At 40.9% G+C, this 17,835-nt stretch overlaps 1 long non-coding RNA gene across 1 annotated transcript; it reads left to right on the top strand.

The window, feature by feature from the left end:
• The first annotated feature begins 2,348 nt into the window (after positions 1 to 2,348).
• LOC113968216 lies at positions 2,349 to 14,243 on the top strand. The gene is made up of 3 exons (XR_003534430.1): positions 2,349 to 2,439; positions 6,239 to 6,347; positions 14,011 to 14,243. It is a non-coding gene; the product is annotated as an uncharacterized LOC113968216 (long non-coding RNA).
• Positions 14,244 to 17,835: the final 3,592 nt, after the last annotated feature.

The raw sequence follows: 17,835 nt of genomic DNA, 5'->3' as shown, positions 1-17,835 counted from the left end.
GGATTGTGAATCACTTCCTCATCCCAGAAAACTACCCTTGCTGATATCATAACAAATACAGCAACAACCTCTTGTCTGAGAAATTTAACAGTGTCTGGAAGGCTCAAAACAGGCATAGGTGAACAAAATTCCACTTTAATTTCCACTGTGATTCATCCAGAACGTCTGTAGTGCCAGAGTTTTATTCAAAGTTAAAAGAAATGTGCAATTTTGAACAAAGCTTTCAGAAGAGTGTCTACCAAAGAAATAACACCAAAAATGTCATCATTCTTCAGATGATGAATGAGGAAAGCTAAAGGAAACAGACACAGCGACTTCAGTTATTGATCAGGGTTATAATATCATCTTCCCAATCTGAGATACTGGCAAGAAATTTTGTAATAGAGAAAACACAGCAAGACCAAGGAGAAAAGGTATTTGGTTCATCTTGAAAAAAAAAAAAAAAGGAAGTAAACTACATATGTAGAAATTGACAAAAAGAGAAACAGAATAAAAAAAAAATGAAACACCTTCAGTTGAAGGCTTTGGAAAACTCTATTTTAAACTTAATAAATTAAATAAGAAGTGCTAAATAAGTTGTTGCCATAGGCCACAACTGGTAGAACCAGATCCTGACAAGAAAAGGTAAATTTTCACTCTAAAACTGAACCTTCTTGGGTGCAAATGAATAAAGAACAAATCTTAGCTCTCATCTGGAAAGAAAAGAAGGCAAAATGTTCCACCCTCATGGCTGCAGAGCAAAGCTGAATACTCTGATGTGAATAAACCACAGAGGTTTGAAAAAATGTGGTGAAGAAAGTATAATAGGTTCTCTTATTTTAAAGTTTCCCCCATTTTCAAAAACATGGTTTGTGGCACCTCCCGTGTTTTTCTGGAGTTTTGGAACATGAGGATCAGCAATGTCGCCTTTCTGTGGATTCCCAAACCTCACGGATGAAGAGTGGGGATGTGAGCCTTTGGTGGCAAGAAACACAGCACAGGGCAGACACCAAGCTTATTTTATATGACCTAGCAAGAAACTGGGAAAAATTGGTAGCAGCAACCTGTAGTCTGCCAGCATGCAAAGGAATGTCAGCAAAGTAAATTAAATCATGTGACATCATACAGATTCAGCTAAATTGCAGTTAGGATTTGAACCAGCTTGTTTAATCCTGAGCCAAGGAGCTCGTATCCCAGACACCTCAGTTCAGATGCACCCTAAAACTGCACAAAAAAAGAAACTCCAACCTCAGACTTTTGCTTTCCCTTTCCAAACAAAGTTCTTGAGGCCATCCTTCTTATCTGCCATTTATAGCAAAGTAAAATAAATACTAATTATCTACATTTCTGCTGCTACTTTCAAACAATTATGTAAAAATAACACCATTCTATTTTGACACCTCCAGAGATACAGTTAAGGCTGCTTCTATAATCTGTAGAGATGAAAACAAGAATTTGATGCTGTTCTTTATTTTCAGCCCATAAGACCCCACTGTAGCTCCAAGAGACAGAAAAAAACCTGTTTCTGTTAATTCTTGTCCATTGACCACTGATTTGCTCACTAATGCTCTGACAAATCCAGCTGAGTTTGTCTGAAGAAGGAAAAACAGCGGGACAGGTGTCACTGAACTCATAATTTGTTGTTCAGAGGTCAGAACTGAGTGTAATTCTGACACCGCACTTTGAGTTTTTCATGGATTAATGTTTAAAGCCCCAAATGAAGAAAATAAGTTCCGGTGGGTAATTGATCCTGTACTGCCGCATTTGTGAACTGAGCTAAGTTGATTTTGGGAGTCACTGATTTCCCAGTACAATCCTATAAAGGAGGGTTTTCTTTCAAATCATCATAGTTATATCTGCTGTGTTTGGATATTTGACATATCAGTCAAGAATCTTTCTTTGATTACTAGGCACTGGCATTCATTCTATTTGGCCCTGAAAAAATAATTTTCCTTGATATGAAAAACCTCTTGGAAATAGCCTGTGACCTCAGCTTTCATGTAACAGTTCCACTGACACTAATTAGAAATTATAGTCTGTGTCCCAGAAGATTCTAATTAGCCCAGTGAGGACTTTGCTTTTGCTGAGTTCACATGAAAAGTTTCCAGAACAGAGCCCAAAACCCCAAAATGTCCTATCAAAGACCTTTACAGAGAGGCTAATCAGATATTGGAATGGGCTGCCCAGGGAAGTGGTGGATTCTCCGTCCCTGGAGGTTGTTAAGATGAGACTGGATGTGGCACTTAGTGCCATGGCCTAGTAACCACAGTAGTGGTTGGACTTGGTGGTCTCAGAGGTCCCTTTCAACCTGGGTCAGTCTATGATTCTATAATTGTATGATATTAGAGGTCACAATCAATTGGAAAACAGAGTTCAGGTGTTCTAACTCTTCTATTCCTTTTGCTAAACCTTACAATGCATCTGGACCATCCCCATTTCACATCCTACTCTGGCATTAAGGTCTGTGCAGCTTTAGTGTGGCTTTGGCAGAGTATCACAATAATGGACAACTTGAGATCTCTTTCATCTGGGTGATAAGGGATTAAGGGGAAGAGGCTTTGTGAAACAGGCTCTGTGAGAAACAGCATCTACTTCTAGAACATGATTCACAAAAGCTCTTAAACTTGGTCTAACATTTCCCACTGAAAGCAGTGGTAACATCTTCAGCATGTGCAGTCAGGTCAGTGCTAAGACTTCCTACCTGTCTTTCAGGAAAGATGCCCCTGTTTAAGTGGGTCATTTCATTATCCCTGGTTGATGTCTTGAAAGCCTCTGCAACCCTATTCTGTGCTTGCATTGAGCTGTACTTTTAAATTGAGGGGAAAAAAATTCACTTTTTCATAAGAAAGTAATAATCTCTGCAGCATTAGGAAGTATAAAGGAATAATTGTATAAATTACAGCTGTCCAACGTTGGCATTAACTTAAGTACTAGAGCTGATTGTTGGCATCTGCTCTTACCCACAAAAAGAGGAGCAGTTTTCGGGTCTTTCGAAGTTTGTGTATAAATCCGTCTTTCCACTCTTTAAAAGCAAACAGCCAGGACTACATTTGTAGTAAGTCTCTAAATACATTTGCTCAGCTCAACAACACCTCTGTTCATATTACCACTGCTGAAATTTGAGGGCAAGGGAGGAGGGAAATGGTGACAAGTTTTATCTTGCCAATTTTAAAATGAAAATTTGTCTCCATTTTGCAGCCAGCTCCAATTTGACATTCCAGGAGCTTAGTCCAGATTAAAGCCAAGACAAATTCTCCTTTATTCCTTGTATGAGCTCAGCTGGAACTTTTCTGGGTAACTGTCCCTGCAGAGAGGCAGTTCAGCCAGTGAACCTGTGAACCTTCCCTCTCTGTTGATTGAGCTTCATAAAAATATGAAAAATATAACCAGAAGCCACATAAATAAGAGAAGCTTTTAAAGATTAGACAAACATTGATTATTTGGTATTTTGGGGTAAGAATCTAAACAATAGAATTGTTTGAAAAAATGTATTTCTATTTTACATATTTTGACAGCACTTTTTCATTCCAAGATAATTTGAAAAGTGTAAATCACAAAATAGAGTAGCATAATTTTCATTATAAAGACATCTTGAAGGATAGCTGATGACCAGCCTTTTGGCAATTTTTTATCTCCCACTTTCTTTTTTGCTGCCAACATCACTTATTACATTCTCTTTTTAACATTCCCAAGCATAAATATGGAGATAGATTGTAACCTATACACTTGCACACCTAGATTTCAGAAATGTCAGCAATACTCAGAATTAAAAATCAAATTCTAATACATTAATTTCTCATTGTTTCTACTTTTTTGTTTTTGCTTAAAGCAGTTTGACATATTAACATGAAAAAGAGAGACTGCAATATTTTTAAAAACCCATTACTATCCTAATTTCTAATATATTCTGTGAAAGGAATAGAGAAAATTCTCTGAGAATTCTTTTTTTTTACTAGAAAGATAACATAGCTGTCAAAATTATGATAACTCTGCATTTGTTCTTGTACTTTTGACCTTAGAATATATAAATTGATATTCTATTTTGGCCTTTTCTGAAGAAAGAAACCTTCTTGTCTTCATTTTTGACAGAAATCTTCCCATAGTTTTGAACAGATGAAGACAAATGCAGAAGGGAAATAGTATCTATTCTAGCTAGATGAACAGATTAGACACCCATGTCAAACATTATTATAACCTATATGCTTCATAGACTGGAAGTTAAATACTGCACAGACTCAAGTCAAGCATTACAAAACCAAAATGTTTCTCAGCCCACATACTTCTTCCTGTATGTTCTCAATGATTCAGTAATGAACAACATGTTGAGACAACATTTGAAGCACCACAATGATGCAAAAGGGCACAAAAAAGGAATTAATATATTTATAGGCTAAAATTTGCTGCAGCCATATGAACTTTTCATAATCAGGTTCTGCATGGGGGAGAGGATGCTTGCAGAAGTGAAACAAGTTCAGAAGCCAGACTGCAGATCTACTTGTTCTCTCACTCTCTCCCTGCATGCAGCAACCACATTCCCTTATCAACTTCTTAAAGCCCTGAGGTTACTGTATCCTTACAAATATAAATCCATAGCTTCATGTGGCCTTCCCTTACTCTAGCAACAAATTTAAGGAGGAGAACCTTCTGCATAGTGTTCTTGAGGTATTTTGCTATTTCAGTGGTGTTTTCTGACCTCTTTTCCCCAGGAAGATAATAAAGGCACACAAAGTTTTGGGCCAGCCCCTTGACACCAGCAAAGGTTTTCCCACACTTACTCTCCACTGCAGGTTTATTGTGTTTTCCACTCTCTGGAGCAGTGCTTCCCCAAGACAGGTGCTCCATTGGCCAAAGTACAAAATGAGGGCTATTTTGGGGAGCCACCAGGATTGCATGGCTAAAATTTTACTGAGGAGGATTCAGGACGTGGCAGGACCCATGTCCCCAGCAAAGAGGCCCATCAGCACTGGGGAAGAATGACACAGCTCTGTAGAACTTGGTATGCTGAGACCTTCTGAGCCCATGTTCAGCCTTGGGCAGAGGTCGCTGTTAGGCTCTACCTGGGAGTCCCAAGTGAGAGCAACTACACATTTCACTGAAGACCAGGGCCTCAAGTCAATAACAGGCATACTAAGAATGGAACATTTTGGGCCCAACTGAGCAGAGTAAGAAGGTGAATGTTTAAAATTAATCAAGTTTTCTTATTCCCCAGTAGATCAGGGTTTGCAATATGTTTCTCCCTCTTTCTGTCTGTTGGGATGTGTATGCAGCTCTTTCCCCTGCTCCTAAAGTACATACAAACATACTTGCTTCAATATCCCACCTACATAAACAAAGTACTTCATGGGTGTGTTACAAGGATAAACTCAGCAGTGTTTAAGAGGTTCTCAGGCCCTGTTAATGCAAGCACTGTGAGGGAGGCTGTATGACATGACAAACTGAACTTTTGGAGTCCCAGCATCTCAGCTCTATTCCAGCTTTACCACTAAGCCATGCCTCAGCTGCCCCACCTTTAAAAACGTGTGTAATCACACTGCCCCCTTCTCAGGACTGCTTTGATGCAACTCACTGCATAGAAAGAATGAGACATTATAAAATATAGTCACAGTTCCTGCTGCTTTCCCGCTGTATTTACACTGAGGAAAGCAGGAATTTTGTTCAAATTTTTCAAAAGAGTGGATGCTTACAAGTCTGGTACTGATAAAATATGGCCTGCTGGCTTAGCAAAACCACAGGAACAAAATGAAAAATCTGCTCATTTCGTTTCCTGAGAACAAACACACAAAATGAATGTCACACATTTCAATAACAATTGGTGTCTATGTAGTTCAGAGAAAAACTTCTGGTCCAAGGAGACAACAGATTTTATTATACAAATTAGGAACAGCAATTGCCTGCCAAGACAAAGGAGCAATGATCAGAACATGACACATAAAGAAGGAAGAAAGGAACTCTGATTTAACCTGCAGAATACTAAAATTATTTCTGGTCAGCCTGTGCTGTTGGGGAGTTTAGCCAAAATCCTCTCTGTTTGCATGGATCGAGGAATACATGTGATGAGATCCCCCATCAGCTCTGCAGTGACTGGGGAAGCCATGTCCACCTGTCCTGGGAAGGAGTGGGCACCATACCTCAGCAGCAGCAGCCCCTTGGCTGCCCACCCTCCCCAAAAATGCCCTGGTCCCATTTTTGTGGGATACCTCTAAACATTCAATAAAAGCTGTTTGCTGTCCAATCTATAATTTTTTTTAAGTGTTATCAGTACTCCATAAAGAAAAGGTCAGATTATCTGCAAGAAGGTGACCAGCAGCAGGAGAAGCTGCCCTGCATGGAGCCTTGGCTCCAGAGGAAAGAAACCAGTTGGGAATGAGGTCAGCAGAGGGGAAACTTGTTAAATCTCCTGTCTTGCTAAATCTTCCATCCAGCCTTCTTCGTCTAACCACTGCCTAGTCCTCTGTGCTAGACTGGGAAAGGCAATGCCTTAAAGGAACTGAAGTGAATGGGAGATAGGAAGCACAGGAAGTTGCGATGGCACAGGAAAATATTGGGGGTGCTGGAAGAGGGCCTGCCCCGTCGCAGCATCCTGGGCTATTTAAAAACTTGCTGAGTTGTCCCACGCCTGTACCAATTTTTACCTCAATCAGCAACACCTGAAAACAGAAAAGGGCTTAGTAAGTATGTTTGGCCCAAGTATCTCCACCAGCTCCTTCCTGCTCCCCATGTACCTGGACAAGAATATGTTCACACGGAGTCTTCGCCGACATATGCTTTTAGAGATTTGAACACTCAGTACTGCTCCGGTCCAACGAAAGGTAAAAGGAAGCTATAATTCTACTTTGCCTCACTCCACTGCAAATCTAAAGTAGAGCCATTTGCCTAGTTAAGTTTAAATAATGGACATTTTTTAACATTAAAATATAATCACCTCTGTTTTGAATAATATGGAGCATTCATTAGGCCAGTCTGGCTTTCAGGTGTTTGCTCTGCTGCCTTGTTCAACTCTGATCCATCAAGACCACATGTGAGTGGTATCTGGGAGCTCAGCTCCCCTAGTTTATGCAGATCCTTTTTACGATGTGTCATATCCTGTCTGACACCTGAGCAGGGAGCCCATCCACACACCACCTCAGCTCCTGTCACAGGATGCCAGGTCCTGCATGGGTAAGTATATAGTAACACAATACGAGCAAAAATGTCACCATAGCACACACCTCTGGTTTGAAAGGCAAGAAAATTTTCCACTTAATTCTTTACAGGAAAAAGGTGGGGAGCAAGACAGGGTGCTAATGAGCCAGCATGAAATCTGTTTCTCCCTGTCATATATAGAAAAATGTTACTTTTTAACTACAACATGGTTTAGCCATTTTGAAGCCTTTGCTTGAAAACTTAAATTCTTCTTCTCTCATGGTCATACAGGTATGTCCTGTTTTGCAATGGACCTTTTCCTAACAGGTTTGATGTCTTCAGAATATTTAGCCCACTATTTTGGTGAAACACATTTGGAAGGAATTTCCTTCTGTTTCTTAACACTGAGCAACAGAGCCTCTAAAATGCTTATAGAGAGCACATTTTCCTGGGGCTGCAGGGAATGAGTCAATCCAGATAGACATCAGATCAAATACAGCAAGTAATCAGTGAGCTGGCACTGACTGGCCTAAGAAAATAGCATTTCACTTGTCAGTCTCCCTGTACCTACCTGCAACAATAATTTTCAGGGTGCTATTCAGCAAGGGGATAGACCGTCCCCTGCTGTGTTCCTGCTTCAAAGTTGTACAAATTAGCAGGAAATAGATTGCTGTGCATTGAGAGAGGCCTTTCTGGGCTTTCTCCCACATGGCACTGAGCACTCTGGCTCAAGGCCATGGTATGGCTAAAGCACCAAGTGCTCCACTGACCTGTGCGGGTACCAGTGGGAGTCAGTGCCTTGGAATGTTGAGCCCCAAGGACTCATCTTTTAAATATCATTTTAAAAAGCACCTAACTATATTCTGCAGATTTAATTACTGTATAAATCACATTGGTGCAGTAACTCCAGAGTGGTGGGATCGAAAAGAATGTCCCTCAGCTCCAAAACAGAGAAAAGTCATTTACTTCTGCATTTTGCTTGAAGTTGCTTGAAGGGGCGAGACATGAACTCTCATAAGTGGTGTTCCCTTGGTGCCCAGCTCTGCCATCCACGTGTGACAGGTCACAGGGAGGTTTAGGGAAGTAACTTAATGACTCTGCTCCAATGTCCCCATCTGCAAAAAGGGGTTGTTCCAAGGTTCTGCTGGCCCACTAAAAGTGTGTGCAGTTCTGAGTGCAGAAAGTGATGATGAAGAGCAAAACCGCATATGTTGAAGTTCGGGTTTCACCATTTCTGTACTTTTAACAGAATTAATTTTTGTATTTTATTTTGCCAATTCTGCACATCCCAAAACTGCTGGCCACTAATGGCTAAATGCTACTTGGGGAGAAGAGGATAAACTGTGAATGAAGTTGTGTGTGCTTTGTTCCCAACTGAAGGAGCAGTATAACTCAAAAAAGACCTTACTAAGCAATGAAATCATTTTCCCAACCTTCTCTGTGAGCCATACTGAAGCATGGCACTTTTCCTTTCTGACCAATAGTTATGGAACTTTCACGTGTTTTGGCTCATATTTATAATCTGAAACAGAGAAAGAATATAAATATAAAAATAATTTTGTTATAATTAAAAAAATGCAGAAATAATTATTTTTATCTTTAAATTATCTGCATTAAAGTTACCTCAAGATCCGTTGCAAAGGTGTAGTAATTAATAGCTTAATTATTAACATCTCTCAGCAAGTTAATTAGTTGGGCACCAAATGAAAACCATTTTTGCCTGAGGTCTAGAGAGGCTAAACCAGAAGATTATTTTAATATTTCAGGTTAAATATTCAAGGTAGAAGAATTTGTTCTTCTGGGAATCATGAGCTATTTCATTGCTCAAAAAGAATTTAGAAAAGACAAAAAAAAAATCAAATAAAAATGATGAAAATTAGCCCACACCCTAACTTTAGGCACTGCTAAAAGATGGATATATCACCTTCCCCTCTTGATGATGGTGGCTATGCTTGTTGATTTTCCAACTAAAGGCCTCACCAGCACAAACACGTTGTGTCACTGTCTGAATGGACAGACCATCCCTAGAGGGAACAAATCCAGATTTCTTATCATTGCACCTTCATCAGTAATATACTGAACCCTGTGACTCCCTCTGGAACAGAGGACACAGTATGCTACAGGATGAAACTGCTGGGGATTCATCTGTAACCATCAGCAGGGATTAGATGAACTAGACTATGGTGGAGCAGCCTTTGGAGTTTGTGGGCTGCTTGTCCTGGGTAGGAAGGACAACTCACAGCAGACAGACAATGTCACATGTAAAAGAGACCACGAGTAACTCCTCAGACCAGCCAAGACCCTTGGTCAGCGAGGGACAGAAGTGCCCATCCTTCCAGGTCCCACCTCACCCTCCTCTCCCACGTCAGGACTCCAAATGTCACACGTTGCCCTACTTTATCTATCTGGCCCCTTCAGCCATGTCCTGCATGAGGGGTCAGCTGTGGTGCAGCAAGACTGTCTCCCACTCTCCCCATTGCCGTGGGGAGTGAAACAGCCACAACCCACACACATCCTGCAGGCCCAGCTCATCCCTGTCTCATTCATTGCAAAATACAGTATGAGAATGTTTGCTCAGTGGTTCTGGGAGAAGAACCCTATCAGGGTCACAGGCATAGCCTTGGGAAAAGCAAAGAGGCATAAGCTTTTATCATTCAAAACCCTACATATTACCCCTCTTGCTAAAGGAAATTCAGACGCTTGCCCACAGGTCTCATATTCTCATTTTGTTAAAATGAGGAAAACACATGTTAATTAATTCTTGTTTTACATACATGCCTGAGCAGCCCAGAAAGGCTCTGCCTCACTGCTGCAGCAGCCAGCCTTGCAGGGTGGTGGCTGTCCTGCAATAGCAGAGGACATCACAGGGCAAGCCTGGGCCACGTAGCCTCATCCATCACCATTGCAGGAAACGGTCACAGTCATTCATCTCAGAAACATATCTAACACCATCCCTCAAACTTGATGGCACAGACATTGTTCTGTGCCTGCTCAGTGGGAGGCTGACAGAGGACCCTCTCATGTCTATCCAGCACAAAAGTCTTTTCAAGGCTGCTGTTTTCCCTGTTGTGCTATGAAAGATAACAGCTTCATACAAAAATAAACAGGTTTGCAAACTCTTCCTGGATGCTAACATCATACTGAGGTAATACACCTGGGGTTTGATGCAATGCAGCTTTTTAGCAAATAGACACTCTCTGCTCACACCTCCCCTGATACAAATTCTTTATCATGGAAACAGCTAAACTGATTTTCTTCTTTTTAACAACTCAAATTAACTAAGTTTAAAAATTACCCTCTAATCAAAAACGAAACCATCAAAATATTTAATTGAAATATAGGAAGAAATCCCTTCCTTACCAGCTGTTACTGATGGAAATGAGTCAAAAACTACAAATGGGCTTAAGGAAAGATGACGATAATTTTATAAAACAGCACATGTACTAAGGTAATAGGGCACGCATGCAACATAAGTTAAAGCAACCAGAGAGTACTCCCCCATTCTCCTCCTCAGTGTTGAATGTGGATAGAAATGCCACGACCCGAAGGGAAAGGGAATAGGGACACAATACTGCACAAAGGGTTCTGACACAGCAGAAAGTCAGGGTGCAATGGCAACTTTATTAGGGGAGACAGAGACTTATATAGGGTTTGGGCAAGGGGTGGTCTCATAATTGGGGTGGAGCAAGGCATTGACAATTCGGGGTGAAACAGGATTGGGGAACAAGGAAAAGAAGGGTGGAACTTAGGAGTATCCAGGGGAAGGGACCAATGGGAGCTCACTCTGCACTGCGGTACTCATCAGCCAATCAGTGAGAGATGAGCGGGAAAACCAGGGGAGAACAAGGGAGTAAAAAACTTTTGGCGGGAAAAATCTGAGGGCAAGTCCAAACATGCCCTGAACCATATAAACTAAGGGGATTTAACATAGGGGTAATTGTGGGGGTGGCAGCGAGGTCCTCAGGACGTAGGTTTGATTAGAATGACCTTCTCTTAGATGGATAGCCTTACAGGGCTAAGCGAGCTCCATCTGCCTGGGTTTGGGATTAGAGTTGTCCTTCTCCTAGGATGACTGCCAGAAGGCTAACAAGCTCATCCTGCCAAAGAATGTAGTATATCTGGTCCTACGGTTTTGACCTGTCTGGCATGGGTGACCCTACTGAAGGCATGTGCCCTGAAACAACATCTCAGCCTTGGCCATATTGATCACCATAACTGGTCTACTCTGGCCTCCAATCGGGAGGTCTGCAGACACATCATCTATAATGCTGCTGATGCCTTTGAGAAAGCACGCAGGATCACCCTTGAGGAGAAAAGACAACGCAGAAAGAATCGAGCCTTGCAGAATATACCATCTAAGGAGTCTTTCTGCTGTGCCTTTTGCAACCGGACATGCCTTTCTCGTAATCGCCTTTTTAGCCACCAACGCGCTTGCAACAAATGTGGGTAGAGCCCTTCCCAAATCTTCGTTTGCGAAGCCTAGCCATGATGATGATGATGAATTGTGGGGGTACATTAAAATTGATATAAAACTGGGGAATAACATGAAAGTCCATAGATAAATAGTCCTTTCAGGTCCCATATAAGTCCCGCCAGGCCTTAAATCTTTCCCAATCGCTTGGGTGATCCTCCTCACAGAAACAAGTTTTTGGGGCCAAGGAACGAGAAAGCAAGAGGATTCGGACAGCAGCCCCACCACACCCTCTGCCCTCCTGCAGTCCTGACCCCCACATGCCCACTCCCAGCAACCTGCTCAAGCTCCCAGCACAGCTCCTGCTGGGTACCAGTTGCCAAAGCTGTGCTGGGAGAATGGGAGGCAGGAGTGGTTTAGCTGCAGTTTGTGTTGTGGCTGCCCATACTGGGACAAGATGAGTGGTTTGTTAAGGGGATGTTTCCCCTCCCTTTTAGGCTCTGGCCATGTATCAGAGTGTCAGGACTTAAAAAGCTGTTAGTTCACCGTGATGAGATACTCACCCTGAGCACGATTAATCAAAGTGATTGGAGCAAAGTAGTAGACAAATGCCCACACTGAAAATTAGGAAGCAAGAGAGAGTCTGTGTAGAGACCAGATCTCTGGCCTGTTTTAAACCCTAGAGTTGGGCTTTCTTTTCAAAACAGTCCTGCAGTCCAATCCCCACGGTGAGTCTCACAGACTCTCTGGCCTGATTATTGCCCATTCAAACTGAAAAGACTGACTGAGTACTCTGGATATTCAGTTTCTCTTGCAGCATGATAGCACTTTATCCCCAGAGCTCAGCTATCCCGTTTCCAAGTATCTCTCACAGAATTACAATGGTATTCAATAGGTCTATGCAAGACTGCAATTGTTATGAGTTTATAATTTTAAATCAAAACAAGATTAGTCCCTTAGTTCTGAAAGAGTCAAAACGCAATTATGATTAGGTACAACAAATGTCTAGATAAAATGCTGAATAAAATTTGGACTATTAGTTGATCAAATAATGTTCCTTTGAGTCTGCAGTCCTTATAAATAAAGTTCATAAATAAAAAAACAGTTAAGCTCACCTTTAAACAAACATGAAAATTAAAGACAATGGTGTGGCTTCCTATATACAGCTTTTACTGACAGCATGTGAGCATTTTTCCCATATTTCTTTAAAAGATAAATAATGTACATTTTAAATGGAAGGAAAGATAATTTTTATTGGACTTGTGACATGCAAGGGAGACTCTCCGTCATAAGAATAACAAGTTTAGGAAGCCTCATTTACATCTGAAATGCTTCAGGATCCTTTGTGATCTAACAGTGATGATCAAATCAAACCCTATGAAGAGATAAATTGCATGCAACTTACAAGCATTATGCCCACAACTGGGTGTTTGGATTCCTTCTGAGCTATGTGCGTTTTAGCAAGACCATCTGGACGTTGCCAAACTGATTCTGAAGAGAGAAATACGTAGCAGTAAAGCAGAGACTTATAAATAGTAACTTGCCTGCTATCCAAGCTGCATGTTAGGGCTCCCTTTTTTGCTGCACTGCCATTTCAGAGCATACAGCGTAAGAATTAGCCAGGCTATATTTGTACACCCAGCAAAACAAGGGTTGGTAGGTTAGGTGTGGAACCAGAGCTGGGAGTGGTGTAGTGTGGAGGAGTAGGGATAGTGATCCTAGGGTTTTGCTTTGGGGGCAGAGGGAAGGGTTGTGGACAGTGTTATCTTAGAGCTGAGGAGGAGGAGGAGGGAGTGCAGGAGGCCAACATTGCCCAGATTTCTCACACATCTGGTGCCTCTCAGTCACATGCACAGTTTTGTAAGTGGCAAGATAAGGCACTTGGCCGTCCCTAAAACCCCAGAGGATTAGCAGTATAAGAGGAATTTAATCTCCTGATGGGTCTAAGCAACATTTCAGTTTATGCCATTTGTAGGGTTCTTAATGCTGTTGACAGCCCAGCAGTGGTGAGAGGCCCCAGCAAGCTTCCCAGATGGGAGTGTCTCTGATATACCAGAGGGATTAACTTTGGCTCCAAAGACCTTCCAAGCTAATGGATAGGAGGGTTATGCAGCAGAGCAGTGTCTGGCACAAAACCATCTTGTTTGACCCTAGAGTAGTCCCTACTTGACTACCCACTTCTCTCATGAGTAATCACACCCGTGCTTGACTAGGAGCTCCCTTCAGTAATTTGAACAATATTAGTCTCCACCATTCACACAGGCTTGGGAAAAGAATAGTTAAAAGCATTAAATCTCAATCATCTTCTTCATACAAAGACAATGGACACTAGTAAAGCTTTGATAATTAAATATCTTTGATCTGTCTGTGACATCTGCCTTCTATTTCATAAGCCTTTGGTATGCCAGCAGATAGACTAGGAATTGTATGTATATGTGTATATATGCACATTCATACACACACATATATGCACACACTAAAGCTCCTTTGTCTTTCAGTGTCTTACAGGAAAGAAAAAGCACCTGATTACTATGTCTATCACACTGCTTATCTGGTCCTGAATTCAAAATTAACAACTTTATTGCTGTCACTGGTCATTGAGCCACCAAATCTGCATACACACAGCCTGGCACTCTTTCCCGCTAAGTGCAAAGGAGGAGTCAGTAACTACTAAGCAGAACTAGCTGTTCTCAACGGTCCTGTGGGCCCATTTAACCCTCTGGACCAGAACTCCTACAGCACTCTTGGATTACTTTGCTGTTACTGTGTGACAAGTGTACTGAGTAACCACAGAGTAAAGATTGTAAGACAGCTGTTGAGTGGACTGAAAAACTGTCTTGATCTACATGTAAACAAGGGGATTTCTGCTTGGGTCATATCTCACTCCCATTTTTTTCTGTTGGGTTTAATCTATAGGAGTCAGTGGAAACAGGAAATTTTCAGCAAAGCCATTTGAAGTCTCTCACAAAGGGACAGGGAAAAGGAGAAGCATTAAGTTTCTTTCTCCTGACTTAAGGTCTAAAGGTGCCCTAACTGAAGTAAATAACTATTCCACTTATTTCAGGAGCAGAAACATTCTTGTGCATTTAAATCACAAAAAACCTGAAGTGCCTCAGTTATCAAGTATATTCCCACCGTGTAGACCATTCTAGTAGCATAACAGACTCTATCAGGTGGATAGAAGTGTAATTTATTCTGTTTGCATGCACAAATGACTCCTCATCATCAGAGATATGTAATATTTAATGGAGAAAGAAACCCAAGGTATCCAAAAAAGCAGTTGCCTCTTTGGATACTTGAGAGCAGGGAGAGAATAAAAAGGATGACAAAGCAAACTCCTTAGCCAAGATTTTAGTAAATATTGCGTAAATTAATTAGAAATTCCAAGCACTTGTACAAGAAAAAAGTTGTTCCCCCTTGATTAAACATACATTACTGCTGGAGGTGTCTGAGGGGTCTTTCTGTCATAGCACTTGAATCCAGTGTTTGATCTTCCTGCCTGAATTTAAACTCACATGCTGACAATTCCTTGCCTTTTCAATTTATGTGTGTCTCTTGTTCTCCTTTTTAAAGGAAAGGTCAGTGCTTTTCACTTAAGTAATGTCATTAAGAAATCAAACCTCATTTTTTCAGCTTGTGTAGCTGAGCAACTGAAAGGCACAACCTCCATTTACCTCACTCCCACATTTTGAATACAAGGAAAAAAATATGAATGCAGATAATCACAGGCAATGAAGAGTAATTTCTAGTAGTCTGCCTCCAGGATTGTTCCCTATAGCATATTTTCCAACTTTTTTTCTGATCATTTTAAATTACTCATTTAATAAGCTAGCTGTTCCTTCTTTTCCTAGGGGAGACTGTTTTGCAGTGCAAGATGTTCGTGTTATGAGGGTCTCTCTCTTTAACTTATCCCATTATTCTTAGTTATGTATTCTAATATCAATCTACCTGACTACCTTTTCACCATCCTGCAGCCTGTTTCTTCGTGTTTCTGTCAATACAATAAACTGATTTTGCACCAAACAAAGAACTATAATTGTTATTAGTTTCCCCACTTCTCTACCTATTCCATCCAGTAGGTTTTATTTAATGTCATGTACAGTACCAGTTTATCTCATGATAAAAATGTGGCTGTTTTTTTTAAATATATGAAGAAAATATTGTTTGCAAAATTAATGTCAGTTTAATATATTGTGCTGCTTTCTGGTTAGCAGGTGACTCCTTCTCTTTAAAAAGCAAGACAGCTTTTCCTCAGTCATGAAATTAGGAAATTTTGCACCAATAAGTAATATTCAAATTGAGCAATGATTTTGAAAGAGGGAAGGCTGCTTCAGTTAAGCTGTATAGCTTTTTCTTCGGCTCAGATTTGTAGTCAGAAGCCAAGTCTGAACAGAAATGTTTTTAGTTTTGTTGCAATGACCTTTTGGAGCATAGATCCCTTGGAGAATTTGAAATGGAGTAAGACTTTAGAATACGGTTTGGGGTTAATTGTTGTCAGGTACACTTTTACCCTGTGGTTAATTCAAGGTCCCCAAATCCTGTAATAATGTTCCCTTTATGATCATGCTGATGTTCTCTTTCATGAGCAAAGACAGATTTGGATCTAGGGTATAAACTACATTGAGCCATGCCATATTCCAGCTGCTTCACACATTCTTAACTCATGTTTGATGTGAGTTTACAGGATGCTGAGGGCATTTTTTAGAAATGACCAGTCATGCCAGTTGATAGCATGACCATATCTGAGTGAAAAATTGTCTCCTCCTGGGAAATACCTTGGGATGTTTCTGTTTAGTTCAGCAAATAACATCAAAATGTACAGGAGCTGAATTTCTGTTCACTTCAGTAATGTGATATTCTACTGCTGACAGCCTCCCTGGATGGCTTATAGTCAACTTTCCAATCCAATAAACCTACGATATGGGCATAAAAATGAAGCAGAGTCAGATAATCATAAATGAGGGAGCTCTGCCAAGGAGACTGACAAAGCACTGTGCAGGACCTAAAAATATAAAACAGACTGGCAAAAGAGAAATTAAATAGACCTGAGATGTAGGAATTTTCCCAGTCAATACCTCTATCACATTTTCACTCCCTGAAAGCACTACTTGCCTTTCTTTTTGGTTCCTCAAGGCCTAGAAAGATCTACTGGAATATGAGGGAGATCTCTTGTGTGAAAGTTAATGGTGTTAATCCCATCACCTGATTCACCTGAAATTGCACCCATTGCTCGAATCATTCAAGGGCAGATTTGCAGGACAGAATTTTGTCGTCATACAAGAGGTGACAAATTTTAATGATATCCAGCAAAATATTTCCCCTCTTCTCCCATTCCTTGTGAATGCTGGCCCCACCTATGCTTCCTTGTGCTGTCTTCTGTAATTCCTTTTTGACTAAAGTCCTGGAAAGGCTGACTGGTGCCCAAGATTTCCACAAGTCTCTGCCTGAACAAAAAGTGCTTCTAGCACAGGTACCTCCACCCAGACCAGCAAGCACAAAGCCCACAGGCATGTGCAGAGAAAGGTTACTCATTCTCATCAGAGAATGGGAATAATAAGAAAAAACTTAAGAAAAAACAAGAACAATTAGTTCTCATATTTTCTTCTTAGTACAAGTTCTGCATTTGAGATCTCCTGAGATACCACTACGGTGTGCTGAGGATAAATATCATGCAGATAAACTATGGCAATGGAATGATTTTTTTTTTTGCAATTGAATTATTTGCCTGGGCTGAAAAGAAATATGAAACCTTCTGACAAAAACTGATTAAATCCATGAAGACTTGATAAACCAGCACTGAAAAGGCTATTGTTTGACAAAGTAGCACTCTGAAAGCAGGCAAGTATGGCACAAACACAAAACAAACTCACCTCTTCTTGAAACCAGAAATGCCATGTTTCTGTAAGGTATGTCACCCAGTCTGATTTCAGCAACTATAATCTCACACACAAATTCACAAGTATGGTGAGACACATACCCATACCTCTTCCCCCTACACGCACAGTCAGACATCATATTTATTTACTGTGCATGCCACATTCACCTGAGAATTAGGACTGCAGCAAAACTAAACACAGTAACAAGCTTTGCTGTTGCTGTTATGAGGTAAAAAGTTGTTATGAGGAGTCTCTGCATGAAAACAAGCTACTCTAGGATCCGAGTTTCTTCCCAAACTGTGGTGGTAAGATATCCTTTCAGGTGCCTACAGAGTTGAACACTGAGTGTATAATGACTACATTATATAAACAGAAGTTTCCATCAGGTTTAGAGATTAGCCTTTATCACCCATAGCTCGCTCCATCCAGTCTAGACTCCCTGTAAAA

Source organism: Neopelma chrysocephalum, unplaced genomic scaffold (genome assembly GCF_003984885.1).
Source record: "Neopelma chrysocephalum unplaced genomic scaffold, ASM398488v2 Primary Assembly neopelma1_66, whole genome shotgun sequence".
Taxonomy (NCBI): Eukaryota; Metazoa; Chordata; class Aves; order Passeriformes; family Pipridae; genus Neopelma; species Neopelma chrysocephalum.
The sequence above is the reverse complement of the archived record's forward strand: the minus strand, read 5'-3'. Positions and strand labels throughout refer to the sequence as shown.